The sequence below is a fragment of the Lepus europaeus genome, chromosome 2, assembly GCF_033115175.1.
Source record: "Lepus europaeus isolate LE1 chromosome 2, mLepTim1.pri, whole genome shotgun sequence".
NCBI classification, from domain to species: Eukaryota; Metazoa; Chordata; class Mammalia; order Lagomorpha; family Leporidae; genus Lepus; species Lepus europaeus.
The window spans coordinates 70,675,440-70,696,708 of record NC_084828.1 but is presented as its reverse complement, the minus strand read 5'-3'; the positions used below and the strand labels follow the sequence as shown (position 1 = coordinate 70,696,708).

Sequence of the window (21,269 nt, the reverse complement as noted above, 5' to 3'; positions counted from 1 at the left end):
TTGAGAGGTGGAGTTACAGACAGAGTGAAAGAGAGAGAGATCTTCCGTCCACTGATTCACTCCCCAAATATTCACAGTGGCCAGAGCTGGGCCAGTCCGAAGCCAGGAGCCAGGAGCTTCTTCCGGGTCTCCCACAAGAGTGCAGTGGCCCAAGCACTTGGGCCATCTTCTACTGCTCTCTCAGGATATAGCAGAGAGCTGGATCGGGAGAAAAGCAGCTTGGACATGAATCAACACCAACATGGGATGCTGGTGCCTTAGGCAGAGGCTTAGCATACTTTGCCACAGTGCCAGCCCCCTTACCAATCTTTTCTATATGGCTTTTAGATACTGATTTGTAAGCAGAAAGTCCTTTTTTTATGCTAAGATTATAAAAGAATTCACTAATTTTTCTTTTATTACTTTAATAGTTCTCAATTTTATATTGAAAATATGATCTATTAAATATGACTCTTAAATATTCTGAAATTAATTTATTTGAGATCAGAGAGAGTGTGCATGCTTCTATCATCTGCTTTGCTCCCTGAAGGTCTTCAACCATTAAGGCTAGGCTGGGGTCAGAACTGGGATCCTAGAACTCAATCCAGGAGTCCTACATAGGCATAAGGAGCCCAATCTCTTGAACCTCTTTCTCCCAGGGTCTGCACTAGCAGGAGACTAGTGTCAGGAGCGGAGTTGGATATCAAATCCAGTTACTCCACCCAATATGGGACATGGGACATCTGAATTGGCATCTTAACCACTAGGCCAAATGCCCACTCATGAATGAAACTTTCATTCTGGAAGATATTTTCAGGTTCTAAGAGGATCTGAGGGAAGAGAAGCCATACTGTTCTCAGTGCTTGATGAGCTTTGGCTGATCTGCTACCATTTGGATGGTATACTAAATCTCATTCCTTTCTGCCAGTCGGATGCAACACAATTACAATGAAAAAGAACAATCTGGATTTTAAAAATAAAATTAAGAACAACTATGTTCAGCCCTTTGAGATGCTCAACATTCGTTTTTCTGTGCTGCTTTTTGTTTGGATTTTTTTTGTTTGTTTGTTTGCTTTTCTGTTTGTTTCTGTGAGAGCCCCATGTGCTAGCTGAAAGGGCATAAGCTAATGACATTGGTTAAAATCTAGTTGCCTGTTCAATTTAGCACTGAAATCTCGTTGATAGTGACACACCCACTGATATGAAATAGTGTGTAGAACGTCGCCCTTGGAGTCGGAAGCCCTGAATTCATCGGCTGTACTCCAGAGCATCTCTCTCTGCCATGATTTCCATCTGTGTAAAATGGAGAGAATGAGATTGTTATTTCAGTACTAGGAAAAAAGAAATAGATATGTTTTTTAAAGTGCTTTGAGTTCTGTGGGAAATTAGTTCCTGAAGTAATTAGTGATGAGGTTTCCAAATTATATGATACATTCATTTTTGGAGGGAACTTGATATAGAAAGTACTTTTCCCTCACACTCTAGTTAATATTTGCTTACTTTCCTTTATATTTTGCCTTTATTTTCAAAGCAACCTTTCAACAAGTATGTTTTCTAAGTGCTGGGGGGTACAACAGTAGGCAAAACACACACACACACACACAAATAATCCTCATTTTCAAAGAACTAACATTTGTAGCGAAATGGCAGAAAATAAGCAGTTATAAACATAGACATGAAGCAAGTCAGAAAGCAGGAAGTGCAATGGGAACAATAACGAGGGAGCAGGATGAGCAGTGCTGGATGAGGGCTGTTTCTATCAAGATGAGAAACAAAGAGTCCCCTATAAACCTTAAAGGGTGTGTAAAGAAATCTCAGAGTTGCACAGGGACTGAAGTGACTTTGTGTATCACAGGGGGAACCAGTACTAGACACATACGAATAACAAGGATTTATGAACACGTTGGCTGTATTCAAAACCAAATGGCAGCTTATATCAACTTTTCTGCAGACACCTCACATGTGCTGGAGCCAGCCTCACCGTCAGCATTTAGGCAACTCTGTAGACTTTGTTATTAAGAATGAAGTAATGCTTTTATGATTAGGAGCTGGTAAGATTCTTATTCAAACCCTGTGATATGATTAACTTCAACAGCTAAATCTGGACAATCTCAGCTGGAGTAGGACTTTTTAGATATAAGATGTTTTCTCCACCACTAACATAGCATCTCCCCTGAGGAGTCTAAAGACCCAGAGACTCAGATGGATGACAATCCTCTTTAGTGAAATCATGAACACTAGAGAGTTGTTGACCAAACTTTCTTCAGGCCTACAGTATTGACAGAGTGACATTCTTTGCTTGGTTTTCCAGTTCCCCTATGAGATAGCCCTAATTTACCTTCCCAGTTTTACTCCTCACTACTCCCTTTCATAAAGCAAATGATGTGCTTCTCCCAATGCATAATGGCCTGGTTGTTCATTCTTTCTATTCAGCTTGAAATGATTTCTCCTTCCTGTCAATACTAAAAACCCAATTATCCTCAAAACCTAGTTTAAAGTATCTTCTATCTGGAATCTCCTTCCTTTAGCCATTTTGTGAGGTCATGACTCATATCTGTTTTAATGGGTATTTATTATCTATTTATCAATCAACTTGGTTATCAAACTAGTGATCATTATTATATTATCCATCTTTCCCTAGGAAACTTGATATTTATTGTATAATGAATAAATTACCTTCATTATCCTTAGAAATAAGAAAAGTATAACATGTGAAACAGAGGACAGATATGGCAATATTGGCAAATGATAAAATAAAGTTAGGTCTGAGTAGACCCTATGGTCTACTTATGGCAATATATTAAATATAATCAGTGTACCCTGGTTGAATTTTTGTAGAGCCAGAGAGACTGTCAGGTGGCTTCCCCGGCTGCCAACAGGTATGAGATAAACTGGAACAAGATCTCCTTTTTAGAATTTAAAAAGAGGAGTTCTGAGCTGGTGTGCCCAAGCTGCCTCCTAAGAGTGTAGACTATGCTCACCCCACTCACTTGATACCTGTTGGCATGCTGAGGTTGGATCATCTTTCCTACCTGATACAGTAAGATAAAAAGCTAACACTTTTTAATAAGGCCTTTGTGGCTCTTGATTAGTTGAATCTGGTATTTTCAAAATCAGTGGTGTTCCCAAGGTCTGGGTAACAGATGGTTAATTTTTATAATTCCATTCTTTCAGAATGTATTCAATAAGTAAAAGGATGACCCAAGAGAAAAAAGTTACGGCATTAATTTAAGAAGTCCTGGTACCTCAAGAAAAGGCAAGCCCTAATGTATAGTGAGTTGTTAAAATAAAGTGAATTGTGGAAGCATATCATTTGGCCCCAGTCAGTAACATGACACACTCATATCTGATGAGACCAGATGGAAAAAATAGCAGTTGAAGCTGAGAGTCAGGTTTAGTTATGAGTTGAACGTGAAGTCAGTACTATTTAAGGTTTCATTTTATTTATAGGCCTTGCTAGTAAGTATAGGGTTTCCAAGAAAGTAGAAGACATGCTTACTGACCCAGAAGCCTTCAGTGTAATGAATGTGATGGAGCTAATGCAGGTATTATTAAAACATATGACTGAAACCTGTAACCAAACACAGAGTCAATAAGGCACTAGCTAATTTACCAAACGGAAACTCACATTCAAGCCATTGTCTATTATATATCACATGTGGGATAGGGCCTCCAGGTGAATTATTGTTACAAGCATATCCCATCAGATTTAGTAACTAGACAAAAGGAAAAAGAAGGAAATTGTTTCTAGAAATTGCTGGAGTAAGTTCAGACATTCCCAGATCAAGGGATCTGAGGGGAGGGAGACAAGAGGATCTGACAGTGCTCCCAGTAAAGTCCCACCAACCCACCTCCACCTGACCCTGTCTTGCAGCAAGTCTTCATCTCCATCTGTTGAGAATCATTTTCCATGATTTTACTATGTAATTGCTCCGTGATTTGATAACAGAAGTCAAGCCTATACATTTTCATAATCACCTTCTCTAGAACACATTCATTATGCAAAGCAGGCAAAATTGTATAGCAATAATGATAATGTTTTATTTTAGATTTCCTAAGTGCTTTCACTTATATTATCTCATTTAGTCCTCACAATATACTTCTGAGGTAGGTGCTGTCCATTTTACAGGTGAGGGAAATGGAGTCTTAGAGAAACTGTGCAGCATTTTATTTGGAGTGCAGTGTGCATTTGTACTCCCTTCCTCCGTTCATATCCTCTCTCTCTGTCTCTCTCTCTTTCCCTTTCTCTCTCTCTCTCTCACACACAGAGTAATAGAAAGAGAAAAGGGAGGTCTGAGCACAGTTTGTTCCTCAGAGTGAGGCCTCATGTAAACCTAATCTTGTAAGGTGATGTAAGGAAGCTTTGGAATCAGCATGTCAGCATGATGTAGATTTCCATCTTCATCTGCCTTTTCATAGATTTGTGACACTGAGCAAGCTTTTCAATATTTCTAAGTCTGGTCACTCTCAGCTATAAAATGAGAATAGTAATAATAAAGATATTCTAGGAATTCAGTTAAAATAATGTAAGTTAACTGCCCAACCCATAAACGGCAATCAGTGAGAGTTACCACAAAACATGATTATTGTAATTCTTTTCTTCGTGATTACCTGCTTTGAAATAATAGCAACAACAGAGGTGGGAAAATTCTTAAATTTGTTGAAAAGAGAATTAGGTACCTAAAAGATTAAACAGCATCACACAGGTGGTTTGCATGAAAGAGGATTTATGCCATTCCTCAGAAAATGATCTGCAGCAGATAAAGTCTTATAAGGTGTTGTAACAGTAGGCCAATTGCTGAGGCTGTCACATCCAGTATATCACCTCTCTGTGTTCCTCCTTCACCTTCCTTGGCCTTTGAGAAAGCTCTAAGGCACAGCACCTTACAGGGAAGCATCTCTGTGTGTTTAGAGGAGGACATTTCTGAGTCTTCCGGAGACCATTTCAGTGTAAGCACTGTAATAACTGGGGCATCATGAGGCCACCTGTGTCTTCAGCTCCACAGCTTTCAACATGACATGCCGTGTACTCTCATGGGGTAGCACAGAGATCTTGTATTTCAGGGGCAATAGCAAGTGAAGGAAGATCCTGTGTAACTTCGAAAAGTGTCACATTTAGCTGTGTTGCTCCCGCAATTTCCTGCAATTGAAAACACTGTGATGGAGAATGATGTCCAGGCAGTTAGGCAGCAGACCTGCACACAGAGCTGTTTGGGGTTCCCCACCCAAAGGAATGGCAATGGGCATTGTAAAGGAGGCAAGAGACTTTGCAAGTTTATAAACTGAATGCAACCCACCAAATACTTGGTTATTTACTTGGGTCAGAGTATTACAGGGGTTTTCTTTTTGTGCTTTATGTCTTTTTAGTGCTTTCAAATTTCTTGTAATTAACACAAATTGCTTTAGCATCATTTTGAAGATTTTTTTTAAAAAAAATCATATATTAAATTTTCCAATATGGAGAAAAAATAAAGAAGAAAGATATTCTCAATAACCTTTTCACTCAGATATCCTCATTGTCACTATATTTTAAACATGATTGAAAAATCTGAGAATAGAAGAATATTAAGTACAGGAGTTTTTTGTAGTAGTTAAGATGGCACTTGAGATGCTCATATCCTGTATCAAATTCCCAGGCTCCAGCCCTGACTCTGCTTCCAAATCCAGCTTCCTACTAATGTGCACACTAGGAAGCAGCAAGTGATCACTCAAGTAGTAGGATCCCTGCCACCTGCATGGGAGACCTGGATTGATTTCCCAGGTCCTGGTTTCAGCCTGACCTAGTCCTAGCTTTATGGGTATTTGAAGAGTGAACCGATGGATAGGAAATTTCTCTCTCTCTATCTCTCTCTCCTCTGTCTCTCCTCCTCCTCCACCTCCTCCTCTCAAAAAAATAAATAATAAAATAATAGAAAAATATATAAAATTCTCCTTCTCAAACCCCTCAGAAACTTCAAAACACATCAAAAGTCCCAGAAAAAAAGTTCATATTAGACAAATATATAGATAGGTACACACACCCACCAACACATACATACGTGCATAATGCTGGCATATATTCTCATTTTATTCCTGCAAGAGAGATTATGACATATATAATGCCTTATATCTTGTCATAAAGCACTTAGAAATCTATTACTTTTAGCCACCTCACAGTGTTCTTTGTTGGAGAGGATACCACATATTTATTTTGTTTGTTCATTTTTATTTATTTATTTTCATTTTCTTTGAAAGGCAGAGAGAGGGGGGCTGGCGCCGTGGCTTAATCCTCCGCCTGCGGCGCCAGCATCCCGTATGGGTGCCGGGTTCTAGTCCCAGTTGCTTCTCTTCCAGTCCAGCTCTCTGCTGTGGCCCAGGAGGGGAGTGGAGGATGGCCCAAGTGCTTGGGCCCCTCCACTTGCATGGGAGACCAGGAGAAAGCACCTGGCTCCTGACTTCGGATTGGTGCACTGCACCGGCCGTAACGGCCATTTAGGGAGTGAAACAATGGAAGTAAGGTCTTTCTCTCTGACTCTCTCTCTCACTAACTCTACCTGTCCAAAAAAAAAAAAAAAAAAAAAAAAAAGAAAGAAAGAAAAAGAAAAAAAAAAGAAAAGAAAGGCAGAGAGAGATTCCATCTACTGGTTTGTTCCCCAAATACCTACAAGAGCCAAGGCTTGGCTAGGCAAAGCAAGGAGCCAAATCCTCAATTTGGGTCTGCTGTGTGGGCAGCAGAGACTCAAGAACTTGAGCCGTTCTCTGCTCTCGCTTGGGGTGTGCATTAGCAGGAAGCTGAATTGGAAGCAGAGGAGCCAGCACTAGAACCAGGTACTCCAATGTGGGCTGCTGACATCACACGCAGCAGCCTAACTGCTGCACCAAAAGTTTGTTTTAACCAATCACTGACTATTTTGTAAATACTCTTTAATCAGATAAATTTAATAACCTTTTAAAAGCATTTTCTAAATCTTAATATAAAGGAAACCCGAACCTGTTTGTGTATTCTGTGGTCACAGGAGAAAACCACCATATGTATATGTAGGTATGTGTATACTGTATACAACATATTAGAGAAGATTGCCTTGAACCATAATTGTACAGTATGAAAATTTTACAATATAAAATGTCAGAATGCCCATAGGCAACGTGTCTCTGTGGCCTGGGCTGACTCGTGGCCTCACATGGAAGTCAGCTTCCTTCTTGAAAGTTTTAATGCAGTCACTGATCACACTCTGAGATTTTACTGCAGTTTCCATTTGCATTAAAACTGATTTTGTCTTCAAAATAAAAGCCTTTAAAAACAGGGAAAATAATTATTTTTCCCATGGCAGGAAATCTAAATCATTTCATTTTATTTCCTAACATAAAAAAGAAAAGTACTAAAAAGTCACTGAAAAGTTGGTGCAAAGGCAACCTCTATTGCATATTGAAGCTATGGAACTTTATTCTCCAGGTACCTGCTAATATCCTAGGTACCTGAGACAGAGACAGCAAAAAATAAGTTATAACCAAGGCTTATAGTGATGACAGTAAAGGAGCAATTGGAGCTTTGTGAAACCATATTATTGCCAATTTTTTTTTTTTTTTTAGACTTACCAAGGTGGGTGTTTGGTACAGTGGTTAAGTCACCACTGGTAACACCTGCATCCCAAATTGGAGTGCATGATTTGTGAGTCAGCTCCTCCTCCTCCAATCCAGCTTCATGTTAATGTGCATCCTGGGGGACAACAGCTCATCCCCCAGGTAACTGGGTTTCTGTCACCCATGTGGGCTCCTAGCTTTGGTCTGGTCCAGGCCCTAGATGTTGTGGGCATTTAGGGAGTAAACTAGTAAGTGGGAGCTCTCATTGTCTCTGTCTCTGTCTGCCTTCCAAATAAAAATTAAATAAATGAATGAATAAAAATTTTTTTTGACAGACGAGTTAGACAGTGAGAGAGAGAGACAGAGAGAAAGGTCTTCCTTTTTCTGTTGGTTCACCCCCTAGTTGGCCGCTACGGCCGGTGTGTTGCGGCTGGCGCGCTGCGCTGATTCAAAGTCAGGAGCCAGGTGCTTCCTCCTGGTCTCCCATGTGGGTGCAGGGCCCAAGGACCTGGGCCATCCTCCACTGCACTCCCGGGCCACAGCAGAGAGCTGGACTGGAACAGGAGCAACCGGGACTAGAACCCGGGGTGCTAGTGCCGCAGGTGGAGGATTAGCCTAGTGAGCTGCGGCACTGGCGAATGAATAAATTTTAACAGTTTCTCATGTACTTTTGAATCTAAGGAAAAATTTTGTGGGCTTTGGCATGAATGGTCTATGTAAAATACAGAGATAGTTCAAACTCTACTACAGAACAGTAAATGCACAAGCAAGCCATATTTTAACCTTGAAAGTGTGGCTGTTTTTAATGACACAGTGTATTAAGGTCAAGAGAAGGTGCCCTCAGCAGATGGAAGATTTTCAAAGGGAAAAATCTCCATTTACATTTAAAATAGAGTTACACATGATTTCTAAGGAATACTTAGTGTTCCAGTTACAACATGGTTTATTTCTGTGTTATCCTGTGTCAAGTAACTGATTTACCTCATATTTTCCCTAGCAGGTATTTTCCATGAAAAGGCAGGGAAAAAAAGGTGATGGAGGAAGGCATCCATCAATATCTTGTGATAAACCCCCAAGTGTCACTACTTTCAGTGGAGGCAAAGAAAGGAAACTGTCAGAGGACACATCTGTGCCAAGGTGAAAAATGGATGTCACGACACCTTGACTCTTAACCTTTAATACACAAGAACTGCACGGGAGACATTTCCCATGTTTATTAGTGTATAATTCCCCTTATTTTATTTTATTTTGAATTTTAGACTGAGTTGGGCAGTGTTTATATTTAAACTATAGTTTGTTCAGAAATGGTTGAAGATATTCTGTAACACCTGTCTCTCTTAACTTTTTAAATTCCACCCAGTGAGATAGTTAAAGGTGTAAGGGTGCTTTGGGGGAATACAGTGCACTCAGAAGGCTTGATCTCACCTACTTTGTAGGGAATTATGATTGAGTTTGAGAGGGGAGATGCCACATACTTTCATGTCAGTGTTTTGGAAGTAATTCTCTCCTTTTTTCCTGTCTCTCATTTTGTGTTCTTTCTCTCTCCTTGCTCTTCCTTTCTCTCTCTCTCTCTGAGTTTCATGAAAATTCATTTATCTGTGACATTTAAAGACTGTGTCTGAGAGGTGTCTGGAGCTGTGACTGGCTGTGTACATCAATAGTTTCTCAGAATCTGGCACTCTGTCAATATTTGGGGGCCTCAGTAACCGCACTTAAATGCAGAGCCTGCCAGCCATCATGTTCTTCGTGTCTCAGTAACAAGTCCAAATGAATGGATATTAGCATGTCAAACTCTTTCACAACTGAAAACACTTGGTAGACAATATATAGGTGCCTCATATTTGCCTCTGCACCTTTCTGCTTGTCTGCCTCGTGTATATCATGTTCTTCCCACTACATACAAAAACAGGACTTCAAAAAGTATTTTTGTGAACATTGAGGTAAATGACATCATTCTACAATATGGATTTTGTGAAACATAGTATATAAGGTGATGATATATGGACACTTCTTAAAAAAAAGATTTATTTTATTTATTTGAAAGGCAAAGTTACAGAAAGGGAGAGGGAGAGACAGAGAGAAAGACAGAGAGAGAGAAAGAGATCTTCCATCTGCTGGTTTACTCCCAAGATGGCTAAAACAGCTAGGGCTGGGCAGGTCGAAACCAAAAGCCATGAGCTTCTCCCAGGTCTCCCATGTGGGTAACAGGGATCCAAACACTTGGACCATCTTCCGCTGCTTTTCCCAGGCCATTAGCAGGGAGCTGGATCAGAAGCGGAGCAGTTGAGACCCAAACCAGCACCCATAAAGGATGCTGGCATTATAAGCAGTGGCTTTATCTGATATGCTACAATGCCATTCCTGGTACTACTTGTTAAACTATACTCTCAGTGTTTTTTATTCATATTTTTGCTTAGGGTATGATATTTAGGCCAAGATTATTGCTGTTTTGTTATAGAAATATGTGTTTCAAAGCCAATTTGAAAATTCTAATGAAATATCCATAGATTGTGTGTGAGCTTAGTATGGTAGAGATTTGGTTACATAAAGAATAAATATTAGTGGGTGGCAGAGATAGCTGTTCTCTGAAACAAAAACAATTTACATTTTCAAACATTTCTCAGTTGTGCTCCCAAGTACCTCAGTGAAACAATGATTAATTTATTGATTTTAATCATTAAAGCATTATTATGTTTTCCCATGAACTGCCGTAGATGATAGCATATTGGCCTTTCAAGGTCTGTAAGGGAGACCAACACTGGGGCAACCTGTTATTTATGAACTACTGCATGCTGTCAATGCATATGCAACCTTGACAATATGTTGTCTTAAGAATATGTCAAGAATCTGAACTTTAAACAAAGAAGCAAGGGAGAACGTAACCAGATACCAGTCTTATCTTGGAGATATATGTCCAAGCTAGGATTATTATGAAGGACCTTGCCAAGTTTTAGGTCATGCTCAGATCAAATAACTCAAATTTCCAGATATCCAAGAGAATATTCTAGGGGCCGGTGCTGTGGCATAGCAGATAAAGCCACCGCCTGCAGTGCCAGCATCCCATATGGGTGCTGGTTCAAGTCCCTGCTGCTCCACTTCAGATCCAGCTCTCTGCTATGGCCTTGGAAAGCAATAGAAGATAGCCCAAGTCTTTGGGCCCCTGTACCCACTTGGGAGACCCGGAAGAAGCTCCCGGCTCCTGGCTTTGGATCGGTGCAGCTCCAGCCTTCGCAGCCATCTGGGGAGTGAACCAGCAGATGGAAGACCTCTCTCCCTCTCTGTCTCTCCTTATCTCTCTGTGTAACTCTGCCTTTCAAATAAATAAATAAATCTTAAAAAAAAAAAAAAGAGTGTGAATATTCTAGAACTCCTAATATCCTTTGATGGAATCATGACATGACCTTCTCCTTGGATCTATTGAACCAACAATAACTCCTAAGTTGAATGGACTCAGTTCTTTTTCAGTCCTGGTTTTCAACTCAAGTTCCTAACATTTGAGTGCTTGTTCTCTGTGAGCTCCCAGGTTTTGCTGTATACCATAGAAGGTTTTAAGGTGACTCACTGGGACTGAGAAGAAAAATACTGAATTTTTTATGTACATATCCCAGGATGAGAGCCATTGCCTTTGTTCTTTTTGAAGAAATGAGCTTTTAAAATAGCTGTGTACTTCTCTGTAATGAGAATCTTTTTTTCCCCAATAATTGTAAAGCACATATTTTTCAGTATCTGCTCATGTAATAGTGGCCTGGAAGCTACTTGCTTAATTAGCAGTCATGGACCCAAGTGACCATTGATGTACCAAGAAGTAATGAATCCTGAATTATGTATGCAAATCTCTTGGAATTATATGCTGGCAGTGGAGTAGATTAGGCGTGAATAAGAATAGATTAAGCTGATAGAAAGTGTACAATACAAGTTTTTATTAAATCAACTATAAAAATGACATACTGGATAAAACAGAAAAGATTTTACAAAAGAATTGGAGTAGGTAATCTCTTCCATGTAAGTTTCTCTATAAATTTAATAAATAAGCTGCTTATTAATACCATTGTTTACATTCTGTGCTCTTTAAGAATAAGCTATTACAGAAATGCAGCCTGTTGCATTAGTGCACTGTTTGGAAGATCACCCAAGAAGCCTGGTGTTAGACTTAACTTCAGCTTACTAGTTTGTGGGAGATAATATATTCACATTTACCTTCACTGCTTCTTCTTTGCCAAAAAGAAACTCACTTATTGGGAAACTATAGCTAAATACAATTGTTTTAATACTTATGTCTTGCAAGATATAGACTTGGACATCTAATTTCTATCTGATGAAATATCCTGGAAGAGCCCTTGGCAAAACTGATTTGCCAGTCCTTTGATGATACCAGGACACAATGCCATGCTAGTAGGTTGCTTCCTTTCTTGGCCCAGCAAGGGGTCTGCTGAAATACGGCAAGGGTAGAGTTATGATCTGACGCCATTTGACTAGGAGAGCTTTTAATTTAGCCTCAAATAACAAAAAATAAGATGCCTAACCTACTTGTTTTGTGCCAAGCCAAACACTTCAAAATTCTCAGGAAATGATTAATAGGGCATCAGCATCAACTTGGAGAAATATAGAAGTGAGATGTAGTGGGGTCAGTCCTGGGGTCTGACTTTTGATAACTTAGATGATCTAGATATATGTTTTCCAGCGTTGGAACACCCAACATATTCTAAATAATTCAAAGAGGCAATTTAATATCTTAAAATCTTCAATGTAAAACTATATTTTAAGGAATAGGCAGGAAAGAGACTTGTAAAATCTCATTAACAGTACACCAGAACTTCTAAATGGTTGTTGGTAATCACTATTGTAGATGTTAAGACACCATGGATTCAAAGTGCAAGTACTTTTATGCACAGGGTCAAAATAACAACCATTTTAGAGAGATCAATCCTTTGAGATGAACACTTAGTAAAATAGGGAATAAACAGAATATTGTTAAATAAAAGTTACTGTTAATATTCTTCAGGAAGAAAAAGCAAGCCTCAAAAGTGGCACTACCACTCCTTCATCAGTTACACAGAGAATTTCACGTGGCTGTATTTGTTTACATTTGCTAATAGTTGCTAAACTAGCATCACACACTTGAGCATGCTTACCCATTTTCTTTTGTGTGAGTGTGCATCCAACTTCCACACATCTAAGACTCCGCAACAGCAGGCACGTAAATTTGGTTCTTTTAAATTTTCTTGCAAGTCTGGTGTTTTCCACTGTTCATGTTGGTTTCATAAATGTCATTGGTGGCCTGAAAATAAAGAAATGACTAGCTTTATGAGCAATACAGCATCTAGAAGTTACACATAGAAAGTTGATCATTAGTGTAAAATATAAAACTGAAATTTAACAATAGCTTTAATAGCAAAATATGTCAGAAGCATGCAGAATAAAGACATTTTTCTTGTTTTCTCCAAGCATAGATTAGAGATTTAATCATGCTTGTCCAGAATTCAAATACAATTGGATAACATCTTGAAGAGAGTTATCAACTACCCCACCATGAAGTTTCAATTTAACATTTTGAGGGAAAAGATTCTGTAAGGAAAAGTCAAAAATAGTGGGTTTTCATCTTAGAAAAAAGGTTAAAGTAGTGAGCTAATACCAGCTTTAAAACAAATTATGAATTTCTCTTTTTACCTCACTGGCATCCCAGGATGATAATATATGCTTATAGTACAACAGAAAATATTTAGGTTTGATAATTAGGCAGGTTTTTTGATAGTGAGACTTGAAAACACACACACACACACACACACAAACAATCCATGGGATTGCCTTCTATGAAGATCTTTAATTTAAAAAGGATAGACTCACATCTTTCTGAAATGTTCTAAATGTGTCAAGAGAAAGGAAGACATGCCTCCTTAAGATGGGTCACATTTTTCAGGAACTTTCTTCTTCCCTCTCTTTTTGAAAGCTACTGTTACTCAGAAGCAAACACTGTCAAGAGTCACTAAGACTTATAAATGTACTTGACCAGGGTGAAGGCAATAGTTTTACAGATAGTTTTTTTTTTTACAATAGTTTTACAGATTATAGATGTTTTTAAAGATTTATTTATTTATTTGAAAGTCGGAGTTAAACAGAGAAAGAGATGCAGAGAGGGAGAGAGAGAGAGGTCTTCCAATCCACTGGTTCAACTCCACCGATAGCTGCAATGGCCCAAGCTGCACCAATCCGAAGTCAGGAGCCTGGAGCTTCTTCTGGGTCTCCCATGTGGTGCAGGGGCCCAAGGACTTGGGCCATCTTCTACTGCTTTCCCAGGCCGTAGCAGAGAGCTGGATCGGAAGTGGAGCATCTGGGACTCGAACCGGTGCCCATATGGGATGCCGGCACTGCAGGAGCACCTTTACCTGCTACGCCACAGTGCTGGCCCCAAGATTATATTGTTTTACCATCATTTCCTATAATAATTGGTTTACTACAAGCTTCAAATTTTGGATGAAGCTGCTGAAAAAATTCCTCATGAAGAAAGAGATTAGAGCATATTGTTCAGTGTTTGTAAAAAAAAGTACAGTAGAGTTATAGTGGAAATTTTATCACATTTCACTCTCTTTATTGCTGTCAGTATTCAAAGTCAAACCCATTTCCATTATACTCAAACCATTCCCTTCCTATAGTTTTAAGTGAAGTATTTTTGATTCATTTCCAAAAATACAAAGCCAACATGTGTTGATGATATTTGATATAAAATGAAGGGAGAGGTCTCCAGGATGTAATTAGGAAAAAAAGGCATCCTCAATTCAGACATACACTGAGCTCTTCAGACATGCCAACTACTTTTCTAGAAACTGAAAGTACACATATAAATCTGTTTTTGTCACTAAAGACTGCTCACTGATCAGTGGAAGAAACACGTTGGAATATATAACTGTGCAAAGAGACAGGCATTGGATTAAAGGTATGTGCAAGGTGCTATAGTTTTTGCCTGGGATAGATCTGGCTGAAGCCTGTAGTCCTAGTATAATCATTCATAAGGCCCTTTCACCCTCAAAAGTGTCCCTGTTTGCAAAATAAATTTTCTGGTCACCTTATAAACAGCCATATCAATCACATCTGCCTGAGGTTGTCATGAAAGGTTTTCCATAGAATAGGACAGAAAATCAAAGAGACTAAGCATCCTTTGCCACAATACTGCTTACATCCAGATGGAAGTGAGACCTGGGGTAGATCATGACTCATTTCTTTGAGGCTTGTCAGAGAGGTAGACTGGGAATTTAACTCTTGTTGGTTGAGGGGAGAGGAACAAGCTAGGACAATCTAAACCTGGTTGTTGGTATGTGACGTGCAGAAGGGTTATTGAGCCATTAAATTATTAATTACCTGAAGCTCTCAGGACTGAAAGGTGAATGAGAAAGAAGCAAAAGCAATGGAGGGCAGTTTTAGGAAGGTTAAATTCACTACAAGGTGGAGTGCGGCGTACAGATAGAAGTGTCCTGAAACGAGATTTGCTGCCTGTGAGGCTGGGAGTTCCACGGCCCTGGTGGTGCTCAGCAGAGACTCAGTGCTCATGTGAGAGGCTCTCCCACCAGATGATGGACCACACCACACATTACTAAGCACCTCCTCCACCTCATGCCCTGTGAGCTTGTGATTCTATATGCACAGGGTCTTTCTGAGTAGCTTTTAAGAAGTCTGTGTATGGGTAATCCCAAGAAGTGAAAAAAAATGTAGTAATACCATGAAAAATATAATTCTGTGCCAGCTAAAACTACTGGTGACCCTTTGTGAATATACACTAAAAAGAGGGCAGGGACCCAGGGACTATAATGCAGAGCTCTCTGAACTTATTCTTTGCCAACCATACAAGGAAAGCAGCCATCAGACACACAAGACTCAAGGAGCGCAGCTCACAGAGAGTTCTCCACCACTTGGACACATATTCATTCTAAGATGAAGTAGCTGCAGTGTCTTGCTTACAGATTTGATTTGCATAGCTCTGAGTTACATACAAATAGGACTGGTGGCAAAGCTATCATTAAAAAGAAACAAAGCAGAAGACTGAACAAAAGATACATTCTATGCAAAGTTTGAAGTTTAGACTATTCCATTGATCCTTGTCATGGAAAAAGATGCCCGCCTCTTCCCTCTACCTGAAAAGAACCGCAGACAAGTGACAAAGCGAGGCTCCCTGGGGGTAATAGGGGAGCAGAGAGCAGGGTGAACATGCTGAAAGGAAGGAACTGGCTGGACACCAGAAGATGCCGCCAAAGAAGCTGCATTCATTGCACACAGATAGTGACTAGGTCAGAATCCCTTTCACCTCCTCCCCAATGCATCAAAGTGGGAATAGATCAGGGTTGGGGACAGGAATGACATCTTGATGAAGCTCAATGACATCTTGATGAAGCTCAGCTTTCGCCAAGGCCTAAGAGCCAGCTAGAGCCATCTTCTCTTGGGCCCTTTTCTAGCCAATTCTCAAATTTCCACATTTATAGATTAAAATGTTTTTCAATAGACTGGAGAGAAAAGGCCTCTAAAGGCAGTAGAGATGATTTTACTTCTTTGCACTATATGCACTTTGCAGTAAGGGAAACCTGGTTTCAAATCTCTGTAGCTTCCATATTCATGGTGACGTTTATAAGTCCAAAAGTTTCAGTTCCCATATCTAAAGATATGGGAATGTAGAGAGCTGTTGTGTAAAGGTTAAATTACACATGTAAATTGTGTAACACATGAGTGTCTTACAAAGGATTAGTAGCAATAAAATTATTGTTCAGCTAGGACGATTATCATTTTCTGTAACAAACCCAACCTCTGCCTCAGTTTACATCATTATTTCTGTCAGGTCCGTGATGCTGTCAGTTCCAGCTTTGATCTGCTTTGCCAGTTACTGTCTTTAGGTCCCTGGTTCCAAACACCATGATAATGTGTTCTTTAAGAATTATACCTAGAATTATTTTTTATGGTGAAAAAAACATGTTTAGAATTAGCCAGGTGGACTCAGTTCAGATGATCCCAATTTTGTCAGCAATGCCCAAAGCATAATGATCAGGAGTCAGTCAAACATATGCCTTCTCCTCTCCGTCAGGTTCGATCAGGGTGTTGACTTTGGCCACGTCAACGTCATAGAGTTTCTTCACAGCCTGTTTGATCTGGTGCTTGTTGGCCTTGACATCCACAATGAACACCAGGGTGTTGTTGTCTTCTATCTTCTTCATGGCCGACTCAGTGGTCAGGGGAACTTGATGATGGCTTAGTGGTCAAGCTTGTTTCTCCTGGGGGCGCTTTTCCGAGGGTATCTGGGCTGCCACCGGAGGTGTAGTGTCTTGGGCCACCAGAACTTGGGTGATGGGTGGATCTTCTTTTTATTGTGGTTGTGGATGCCTTTCAGCACTGCCTTCATAGCCGTCAAGGCCTTTGCTTTAGCTGCAGCTTTAGGAGGGGCAGGAGCTTTGTTCTTCGCTTCCAGTGCCATATTGGTGAAAAGCTAGAATTATTTATAAATTCAGTACCAACGATGGAATTTAGAGAGTACTGTTTCTTTCCTTGAGTTCTGGAGGTACTTTTCACCTCTTAGAACATTGACCCTGAGACCACCAGTGTCAGGTGTACAAGGAGCAGGTACTGAATAGTTCTTTAATACCCTCCTCTTGGGAGGTTACAATGCCTTTCCAAAGGTCACTTGGTTACCTCAGATGAAGATCTAAAGGGAAGATCTTGAACTGCTGACCTCGAATCTGCTAGGGTCTTCTTTTGCCATGAAAGCATTAACTTAGGAGGATTTCAAATGTTAATTTTATATTTCAGTATTGCTTTTGACCACACAGTTTAAATGTTTGCTGGGTTTGTGTTGGCCTTCTAGTTACCCACAGAATACAGGGAGAAGGCAGCACAAATTCCCTTCCCAATTGCTAAAGCGGTCCTTGTCACCAAAACTATCATGTGTTAGATCACACGCCAGTGTCTGTGACACAGCCAGGCCTTAGCTTCTCAGGATCTACTTGTTACAAGTGAGTTTATGTGCCTTGAAGCATATGGCCTTGATATATGATCCCAGAGCAAAAGAGCAAGGTATTTCAAGCTGGCCACAATTTTATTGACTCTCACAGGCTTGCTTTGTAGTCATTCCAATAAACTAGATGAGAAATTTCTGATGCTCCAAGCTATCCAGTCCTCAGGACTCCATTTCATGATTCAGAGTCCAACTAAACAACTCAAGAGCGCTTTTGTGTGACACTGTAACCACAGGGATAAATAATTGCTTCGTAATTCTCTTTGAGGCAGAAAATTCTAAACATGGAGGAACCATTTCCCCTTAATGGGAGCCAGAAATCCTGTAAGTGCTTGAAATGGCATTCACAAGTCTGAATGGTAAACAGATAAAAACAGGAGCGCACCAGTTGCACAAATGACTTGCTTGTCACAAACTTGTCATTGCAGTAATCTAACATTTCTTTCACAGAGCCCGACGGAAAGTATGGAACAAACAGGCCCTGCTGACGTTTTGGCTCTGCTAAGCCTTCCTCCGAGCTAAAGCATCTGCAGCATCTTCCTGCTCTAGACCCTTTATCTGCTGAAGTTAGCTGATACTGTACATGTCACAGAAATGTTTGACTATTGCATTAACAAGTGGATGACAAGCAAGTTATTCCTGCAATTGAAATACTGCTGCTTTTAGCAGGCTGCCATTTTGACCTTCATTTTATTATACAGAAAAACCCTAACAGAAGTGAGCACCAAGGAGATACCAGTATTATTGTCCCTGGCCTGTTCAGATTAACAAGGACCACCTGTCTTAGCATGGTGATGTAATAGGCATCCTATGCAGCTCCATGGGAGTTATGGATGGGATGATTGTGAACACATTGAACTATCCCATGAATTGCTCTTACAGGGGTAAAATGAACAGCACAGAAATTCATTTCCTCCCACATCCTCTGACGCCTACACATGTGTGCACACACACATATGCACACACCTGAGTATGCTTTGTAGACTGTTAATAGCTAGGAAACTTCAATGAAAATTGTATATATCAGCTATACACAAAGTTTTTGCCAGCTCTTACATTTCCTCCTATTGATAGTCCACCCTAACTTCCTTCTGATTCAGCATAATATCTAGAACTATCTAAAACTAATCAGAGGTAGGATTTTATCCCATGAACAGTGCAGTGTCTCCATCAGCCTCCTCACAGAAACCTTAGGCAGCCAGGTCTCATACAAAACCATATCATCTCCAGCCCTGGCTGCCAGCAGGGAGTGCTCACATGCTGTGCAACTTCTGACCTTGCCTTTCTATCTGAGGAGCCCGCCTCCCATATGGGACCCACCCTTGTGTTCCCCAGGGGTACAGTCCAGTGGGCCCAAGCCTTATCAGCATACAGAGCCCAGCCAGAGCCTGTAATAGGAGCCTTGCCTGTCTCCTGTCCCCTGCCCAGCTTTCTGCTTGTGTTGGTGCCATAGGCATATCTACTCTAGAAACAGTGGAGCATTTGCCCTAAGACTTTGGCCTTTGCATAAAGCTGAGCTTCTGGCCCTCACCAAGGTGTTACGTGCTTCATATTCTCTTTAGGCCTCTGTTTATAGATGCACTGATAGTGTCTTGTCTGGTTTAAATACTGACATGGAAAACTCATATTCTCCAGTTTATTTTCTGGCTGGTACCCTAGGTAGTTTCATTTTAAAAAGCCTCGTGTGAAAATGATTATTATTGTTCAGCCATGAGAACCAGATTTCTTGCCAAAGTCATGGTAGGGCTTGACTTTCTTTTAGACCTGGCTGATTGACCAGAGTACTGTCTCCTAGGTGAAAGGTTTTGCTACCATCCCCAGTATCTCAGGCTATAATCTATACCTTGGCTTTGTTGAACAACTAACTACTTCAGGACAGGTGGAAAGGGTGTGAGAAGAGGGTCCTGTTTTTCACACAGTTGAGGATATTGTCCCTGGGAAAGGAAATGAAGACAGTTTGAGGCAGCACATAAAGTTCTGCAGAAGAAAATATGTGAATGAACAATTCGAAATTTAAATGGGGTTTTACTGACTTCTTCTTTCTTTTTAAAGTTCTTAATAGGATTTCCATAATGATTTTTTTGTTTTCTTTCTTAATAGAACTTTAATGGCAAAGAAATCATACGCTATTTTTGATTCAGAAAAAAATAAAAATCTTTTTCATGGGAACTCTCTTTTAAATACACATCAGGGAATAGATAATGGCAACCAAAAAAAAAATAGAGAAAGAAATCTTCTCTCTTCCTATTCAGAAATATGGCTGATGTGTGAGTGTGTGTGTTTAGTATTTTATTGATTTTATTGCATATTTGATTATTTGTCTATTATATTTTAAGGAGATAAATAAGAAAAAAAGTCTTATGCTGGATCAGTTTCACTAGATTTGTAAAACTTTAAAGCTGGAAAGAAGTTTGATGATCAGACCATGGTTTTGTATCAGTTAAGGGAATGAATTCATACAGGAGGCTTGTGGCAGAGCCAGGCCTTACATTAAGATCTCACTACCAACTCAGGCAATATCCTTATAGGTTATGTTACATTTTTAAAGTTTTCTTTTAAGCAAAGACAGTTACATTTTAGTAATTAACCTTGATGTGCTTTACTCTAACAATGTCTTTGCTATTGCAGGAACTAGGATTTCATACTTTTTAAGCACTCCCCACCCCAGCCTACCCCAACTAAAGAATATACATTTGAACAGTTTGAAGACATTTCTTCTAACCTGTGTTTTATCTGAGTAGCATAAGAAATCTTTATTTCAATTTGTTTTTCTCTATTAAGATGTCAAAGAAACAATCCATTTCCATTTTGGTATCTGAAAACATTTTTTTAAATAGTTCTGTTCCTTGTTTAATAAGTATACACTTAAGTAGGTCAAATTCTAACATTCTTGGAGGTAAAAAGAAATCTTTATCGGATTAAAAGAAATCTGTTTTATATTCCCACTTTTAGCCATGTTTGAGTTGGTTCTTAAAATTGTTAGTTTCAACAAAACACTGATTAAGTCAAAACATCAATGTTTTTGTTTGTTTGGATCTTTTTGTTTCATACACGAGAAAAAATAAAATATGCATTTACCTTTTTGCAGCTATGATAATTATATACTCTATTTTTCATTTATGCAAAACTTATTTTTGAGGGGTTTTTTTGTTTCATTTCTGTTTTTGCATTTTCCAAACATCTGTACCGTGGCTGGTGGCGAGAGTAGCAGTGGCTGGCACTTTTCCTCCACACTGTGAGACAAAGAGAATTGGCTGGAATAAAACCTTGCTTTCCATATGGTCAACTTGAAATGCAGCACTGAAAAGGTATTGTCTACTTTTCTTTCCTGAAACTACAGGTGAACCCCACAAGCAAATAGCAGTTTTGATGCCAAATCACTTGTTGATTCATAGTAGAAAAGACCTTGGCAACACATTCTCCCCACTTCATCCTTTCAAAAACCTAAATTGATGATATTGGTGTAATTGTAATGTCTGACTATATCTGCAATATATGCTTCTGGTCACTCACTTAAGAAAGTCTATGATTCTATTCATAGTAAAAAATGAAGTGAAAGTTTTCCTTTTGACTGAAAAAAAAAATGATCACTTTGTGTGTTTGGTGGTGATATGCTTATTCATCCCTGGAATATTGAGATCTATTGTGAGGGCAATGAAAAGATGATGTTAATGCTTTCCTTTACCTCGATTAATTCTAGCTAGGACAAACCGTGGACTTTGTCTTACACGTTTTTAATGTAAAG

At 39.6% G+C, this 21,269-nt stretch overlaps 1 protein-coding gene across 3 annotated transcripts in view; it reads left to right on the top strand.

Moving 5' to 3' along the window:
* ZBTB20 (zinc finger and BTB domain containing 20) overlaps positions 1-21,269 on the top strand; it is an 891,896-nt gene that overhangs the window by 624,445 nt on the left and 246,182 nt on the right. For all 3 annotated transcript variants that reach the window (XR_009867653.1, XM_062208447.1, XM_062208455.1), the window contains one exon: positions 20,733-20,832. The gene's annotated coding sequence lies outside the window, so the exon portion shown is untranslated. The remainder of the gene's footprint in view (positions 1-20,732; positions 20,833-21,269) is intronic.